An 8,002-nucleotide genomic window follows, 5' to 3' on the forward strand; every position below is an offset into this window, starting at 1 on the left:
TCAAGTTTTTTCCCATAAACGAGGTAGTATTCGTGCATGGCGGATTCGACATCCTTAAACGTTTGAATTGAATGTCCTTCCTTAATCAGTTTTTCATGAATAAAGTCTAATCTCTTCATTCTCTGCTGCGTATATTGTAACTGAGCTGCTTGGTATTGTTCTAATGCTTTATTATGTCGTTTACGCTCCTCTTCAACTTCTTAAGCGTTTGATTCCCTCATACTGGAAAATAAATAATTACTCCCCGAAAAAGCTAGAGCATTAACAACAGCTCCACCGACCATCATCGCAATTGATGCCATATGAATATAAATATTCAAATGTTTAATTACTTCATTATGTCTTCCGGGATAAGTCCTTGTTTGATGAGCATATCCTTCGTTGCCATTGCTAATCCAATATCCAGAACCATCATACCTATATCAAATCTATTAAAATCTAGCTTGGGAGGTGTGGCTTTAGTAATCATTTTAGCCATACGGGCATAGCCAATGGCCAAGCCGGTGACCACCGCTGAATGATACGTCGCGTTTACCAACATTTTACCGTCTGTAACTGGAGTAGTCATGCTTCTTATAGCATTATATGAGGACTAACCTCTAATTGAACTTCTTGTTGCGGCGGGGGTGACGTTTTCTCTTCTCCGGTCTTATAAAAGAACCATACAGCCGCTATACCAGCAACTCCTACTAGTGCCCATGTTTTAATCGGATTTGAATTATTTATTAATTTTGCTTTGCGCGCCAGTCCTCCCTTTCTTCCTGCAGCTATTTTTTGGGGGTTCTTAGTAACTCTGGGTTTCTCATTCACTTGTGGTGCATCCTCATTCTGTTCCGTTTCCGCAATCTGTTGTGGTGTCACCTGTTGTGTTTCCGCAATCTGTTGTGTCTCCATTTATATTATTAAGTGGGCACGTATGTTTAAATTGACAATACCTAGCCGTTATTAAAGCTGTGGTGAACGGAGCTAAGAACATTCCGAATCTATGATAAAACTCACAGCTCACTGAGCTTATAGCGTGTTCGATGAATGGGTCTTTCTCTAGAGATTCGCATAAATACATGCGATGTTCTGCCGGGATGGGGAGAAACGTACTAGCTACGACTGTGTATAGTTGTAATATAGAAGACCCTATCGTTTTAGTCATGGTAGCTCCCAGTCTAGACTCGTAACGCGCGTACAGTTTTTTAATCTCTTCGTCGGTCATGTTATCAATTTTTTCGATGGTATAATTTTCTCCCAAATATTGGGAACATTTTCCACCGGCTACCAAAGCCGCGAGTCTTTCTCTGTGTTTATCTAAAGATTTATCTACATTTTGATCAGATTCTTTGAGCATTTGTTCGATGAGTTCGTCGCATTCCATAATGTAATACCTAAGGAGATATTTAAGTCTAACATAATATAATATGACGTATCCAATACATCCCGTAATAATGAACTGTTGCGAAAGAATGATGATTTCGAACCACATTTTATGTGATATTAACCTCTAATGTTCAATTTGCTACATTTTGCTACAATTTTGCTATAATTTTGCCATATTTTTGCTACTTTTTGCTACATTTTGCTAAGCAATTGCATAAGCAGCTGGTTGATCGGTTTTTAATACGAGTTTACAGTGCTTCGTTGCCGCTAACACTTTTCTGACTTTGTCACGTTCATTCTTGGTATAAATGACATCATTTTCGCGTAAACATTCCTCGAATGAATCTCGATCTTTGCAATGAAACAGCGCTACCCATTTGGTCTGCTCTCTGAGATCTTTCAGGACAGAGTTGTATTTTTGAGTAAGTACCCAAACGCTATGTTGAGTATGCCGACTGGAGAATGCTAAATACGAAAGCATATCTTTCTTTTTTGTGAGTTCTTTACTCGCGCTGCAGTCGTCTATTACGAAAAGGGTTGATTCTCCTTTGTATTTTTCGTGACATACTCGGAGACAGTCTTGTAAACGATCGCCCGGATCGACTCATCCATCGTCATTCATTACCCAATCTCTCGATAAGTATGTTTTATTAACGCTTATAGTCGGGCACAGAATAATAATATGATCGAAAACGTCCCGATAATGACTTTCTAAAATATCTAGAATAAAAGCTGTTTTTCCGCAGCCCGTTTGCCCGCATATGATAGCGCAGTGCGGATCTTTAGGTAAAAGATTATCAATAGATTGCTTGCACGAATCTCCCATTTTGTATATTAAGTTGCGCATCCATAATCACGTACAAATATATGTTTAATTTACCAGCCGATTCCTGGAGCTTCGTTATCTGTATGGTGACACCCTCGCTAGCATTTTCTATTCTCCTCCCACTGCCGTGTAATTGGTCATCGTCCGTTGTTCGCATGTCGAGCCATAGCGCGTACTTCGAGGTGAGGTATTCACCCATCGATACACTCCCGAGAGACAGATCTTTCACGACCGCGTTAACTTCCGGGGAGCGTTTTATAGAAGGAAGTTTTTTAATCTCATCCCACTGGTGATACGCTAGCATTCCTTGACTATATAGTTGATTAGGAACGCCCTCGATAGTCAATTCTACTTTCGTAATCTTGGGATTGTAGAACTTCTCGGTATTTCTTTTAAACGCATCGGAGGGGTCCTCGAACAACATTAAAATACCCTTCAACGACCTCGTGGGGACGTTTAGATTGATATTCCACATCGTATCTTTTTTGTCCCTCGTGATCTTTCGATGTCTCAGCACGCGATCTTACAAAATGGCTAAACTTCCCGAATACTGGTTACGAATTTGTCTGGCTAATTCAGGATCCGTTATCATATCGTACTCGAGCGAGATATTGTCAATGGAATAGCTAGCATCTTCAGCAGCTCTGATTACTCTACCGTAGTCGTTAAAAGTGAGTTCGTATTCTAACCTATCGCCTAGGGATGCTTGATAAAAGGGCATGTGGGAATCTAGTAATTCAAAGTCTAGGGGAATATAGAATCTGTTACCTAATGCGTCGGCAACGGCCTGATCTTTTACGACGGTACCATCACCACTAGAAGCATCTACTCGCAGTCTCAATGTGTTCTTATTACAAATACCTTGGTACTGTAAGTTTTCCCGCTCTTTATCTGTTCTCCAGAGATCCATGTAACAATAGTATACATCGCTATCGTCGATACTCAAAACCTCATTACCGCTAATTTTAATAGCTATTTTCTTAACGATAGCACGACCTAAGTTCTGAACGGGCTCCCTGTTAACGTCGGCAGAAGTCAAAACAATCGTAAATGCTAGTCGGACAGTTCCCGGAACTAACACATCGTGTGCGCCGAGATTAGGAAAGCTAACCAGAAGCGTTTGATTCTGATCGATGGTACTAGGGTTATTAGTTATAGTAACAGACTGATGAATTGCCTTGACCCCTAATGGATCTCGAAGTCTGCGTTGTGGGTTTAACTTGCGTCCGTATTGCGAAGACATTGTTATATTGAAAACATGTACCCTATGTTTAATATAAAAATGACTGATTTTGATATTAATGACTTAGATCTAAGTACCTTTGGTGACCCAATCGAAGATACTGATGAAACCAGGTTTGGTGACACAAATCTTAATGATGAAATTTTACAATCAACCGTCAATGATTATTATGATGCATTAAAAGATGATAAAAATTATGTTACTCCAATAGGTCGTGAATATTCAAAGTTTGAGATAGATAGTAAAGGAATATTGCGACTGCGTGGCGCTCCGGATATTGATCTTATGCATTCTCGTACTCGTAAGCCCCTAGCCTTGTCTACTATAGCCGCTAAAAAAGGCATCGGCTTTGTTCGTGATGAATTAGGTTTTGTAGACTACCGACGACTTCCCGCGAAGACTACTAAGGCTCTTCAGACTATGAGGAAAGAACTCGTTAATACAGATGATTTGGAAGCAGCCTCGATGGTGGCCTCGGACGGACTCGGAGAAATCTTAGATACCTACTACGATAATTCCACGGTCAGTGTACCACATTCGGAGTTTAGTATTCGGGAATTACGAGGTCTTGACAAGGCAATGCAAACTATGCGGGGAGAACTCATCAATAATACAGCAAAGCTATCCGAAATCGACAAACATATAGCTCAAGAGAAAACAAAACTCGAACAGGCGGGCGATGAATTCAGTAGACGCCGCGTTGCTGAAAGATTGCGTAACCTAGAAGAGGAAAGATTGGCCCGCCTCGAAGCAGCTTCCAGTAATAGAAAGGCACTTCGTTCGCAAATCAGTCGTATTCGAGAAACTATCGATCAAGTCCTAAACGATGACACTACACTGGCCGATAAAATTAAAACATTGTTCAGAGAACAGGGACTAACAATTGCCAGTATTTTAACCGCGTTGGGATTTATTATATCGACTTTGGCTCTCTCATTAACAGGTGGTGGAGGCGGAGGCGGATCACCGCCTAACGATAAAAACGGGATAAGAGAGTGGATAAAAAAGCATTTAAAAGCATTAGGTTCAGCACTGGGAAAGCTAGCTGAGAAAGCCGCGGCCGCACTTCCCGGTATAATAGGGAGTGTTGTTTCCTGGCTATTGAATTTATTAGCTAAGACCACCACTTGGCTTAGTCAAAACTTGTGGGGGTTGATCGTAGCAATTGCAGGGCTGTTGTACGTATTCGCTAAGAACTATTTAACCACCAAATCATGAGTAAACCAACCGAGACTCCACCCACTACAAGCGCTGTTTTTTCATCGACATGTTGTTGATTTTTAGCCGCAATATGCGGTGACACTTGTGCGTCAATAGATGTTTGTGCATTATTAGATGGTTGCACGATAGTTGGTGTTTGTGGCTTGACTATTCCCTTTTCACCCGTGATCGTTTGAGTTATAAATTCGACGTTAATATCTGAATTTATACCTGGTTTTTGTTGATCGGTAGCGATAACAATTTTATTATTATAGCCTATCACTCCATATTACTCGGAGACATGTATAGTCCTGGCGCATAAACGTAGTCCACTTTGGATTGAGCGTACTGTAATGCATCTTGAAGTTATGATATAGTATCATTGTATATTTGATATGTATGTTACACTCCTGGGAATAACAAATGGTCAGTCTATTCAACTGCTTCGTACTATCGATAACTCGGATGGACAACTCGAAGTCGCTCTATGCGATGTAACGTATTACCCACGGTGGACCAATATAAGTGCTGCGAGAGGAAATAATGAGATAATATTAACACATGAAAGAGATAGAATTATTACTATACCTGATGGGTATTACAGCGTATGCTCACTCAATGATGAATTTTTTAAGCCTTATGGAGCTAGTCTCACACAAAATGAGGCGACTGGGAGACTGAAATTATCCCCTGGAATAATGGGTGTAATTCCTTACAGGAACTTAAGAATTACAATTGGATTTGCAACCAATTATACTATAATAGTCGATTCATCAAATGAGGGAAATACATTACCCGATTTAGTTCCCTCTAAAGAGCTGTGCATCCATCTTGATCAAATCAGTACAACGGATAATATTCAACAAGAAAGTCCTTCAACTTTGCTCAGAAGTGTTCCAGTGAAAAATGAAAAATACAATAGCGGTAGAACAGAATCTTTCTCATCATTACAATATAAAAAATTGAAGCGGGGTATTATTTCAGACCTTAAAATTTCTGTATTAGATGTAAAACACCAACCTGTACATATAGGATACTTAAGTGTAACACTCCATATTATAAATAATGGTTGATGCATCAGGCCCTGGAACGATAAGACAATGTAATACAATTGCGCTTTCCGATCTCGGAGACACAGAAGGATTCGATAAACCCGGTACCAATGGTAAGTTATACGCTTTACACTTACACGATAATGTATACAAGCGGAAAGAAGTTACATTCGCGGGTAATCTAGAAGATTTAAGCGATGTCGACGTTAGTAGACTCCTTAAAACCACTCCGTACAATATTATTTACAACAGTGAGAATAAATGGACTATGGTCGAGGCAAACATCAAGTGGCTACTGAATATCGTCATTACCCCACCTTATGCGATGATGGGTAAGGGACATAATTTAACTAAGATAATAAATAGTGGTATCGTACTCGCGGCCTATATCCCGTCAAAACGAAAAAGTGTGTTAGTCACTCCCCTGCCAGAAAAACCAGGTCATATGTTATATAGTCGTCCGGCAATCCAAAATGTTAGTTTAAATTTGGTTACAGAATTCGATAATATTAAAGTTAACTTGAGTGCAATACCTAATATTTCTACGCTTATTATTGAAGTCTTGTTCGGAGATGCACCGGTAGATGCCTTCGAAATATTACCAGGTCTATCGATTAAATGGCTCAAGAAACACGAGCGTCAACGTTGCAGTATTATTCATGTCGGTGCATCACCCGTTACATCCCTCGAGGGGGTTCAAATTATTAAAAGTGGTAGTATTTCTCTTTCTAAGATATTCTTGCCGTATAATATACATTTGATAAGGTTGATGTATACTCTCAAAACATTTAAGCAAGACCAATTAAAGACTATTATATATTCGTAATATACACTATGAGTTTATATCCAGCGCTCGATGAAATGATGGAAACTGTTGATGGATTTCGATTACATCAAATAAGCGACATAAAACATCGAATAGAAAAGGATAGGGAGTTGAGACTTGGATTGTATAAAAAGTATCGCAGAGCCGTGAATGCTCTGGACGGAGTTGACACCGCTCTTGTAGTAGCTGGCATGGGACTCGGTGTAGCCGGTGTCGGTTTACTATCAACTATAATCGCCGCGCCTATCGTGCTTGGCATGGAAATAACCGCCGGAGTCTCGGGACTGGCAGGAATAGCTATAAAATTCATTTCTCGTAGGTTGCAAAAGAAAGCATTAAAACACGATAGTATTCGGATACTCGCCGATGCAAAGTTGAACAGCATCGAGGATCATATTTCGACAGCAGTGGCCGATTGTAAGATATCCGAGGATGAGTTTCGTTTAGTGCTGTCGGAACTCACCAAATACAATGAAATGAAGCAGGAGATTCGATCAAATTCTCGTAAGACCAGTGGTATTAGCGAAGACGATAAAAAAAAGTTCATAGAACAGGGGAGGCAACAAGCGCGTCAATTATTCCGTGTCAAAACCAAAGAACTGGTTGGAGATTAAAAATGAATTGCTTACTATCGTGTGATTACATTTAGACAAATGCTTACATAAATATATATAATAATGGAAAAAACTATTAAATGGAGAGAATTACCACAAGGGTTTTATTATATCAGTGATGTCAAACCAACCAAATACGGTAATCAATTGTTTCTTATCAATTTACAAAAAGAGTGTAGTTATATAGTCTGGTCTCCTAGTAAAATGAAGGAAGAACTTAATAAAAATGTTGAATATCGCTTTATCGATAAAAATAATGAAGAATATTTTTATTACCATTTAGACTCATCTAAAGCAATGATTGGCCCCAGGTATTGGTGAGCTGGAGTCAATTTAACTTAATCTAATGACTATCGTTGAATCGCATAGTCATTTACACATAAAAAATCCCCCCTGTAGTAGCAGAATAAGTATATGAATCCTGCTCCAGTGGAAGTGGTCCAGAACCATCATTACCTATACTACTGAGGTACTATGCTAGCTGGCTGCCGGCCGCATGGAACTCTGGGTAGGAGAGTGGAAAGCGTCATTAGTAACAAATTTTAATCCAATGAAATCGCTTGTTATAACTACGGAAAAAAACCAGGCGATGTCACGAAAGCGCGATTACGAAATTTCTCTCAGCTAATTTACTGTACCATTTTACCAGTAGTTAGACATGTAGACAGTGATAGTAATTAATTGGTTTGATACTGTTACTTGATCCGAATCAAAAGGAATGACCGCCGTGTTGTGACAGCAACTACATGCGAGTTGACAGTGTCGCCTCAAATTGGATTGCCCACTAATTAAGAATATAAACTTCGCTTGTGGTTCTCTTTTATTGCATGCATGCGCTTCTAAGATCAAAGGATGTATAGTGTGAAAAGTTAA

This window comes from Haliotis cracherodii, unplaced genomic scaffold (assembly GCF_022045235.1).
Source record: "Haliotis cracherodii isolate W230 unplaced genomic scaffold, xgHalCrac1.p SCAF_25, whole genome shotgun sequence".
In the NCBI taxonomy this organism is placed as follows: Eukaryota; Metazoa; Mollusca; class Gastropoda; order Lepetellida; family Haliotidae; genus Haliotis; species Haliotis cracherodii.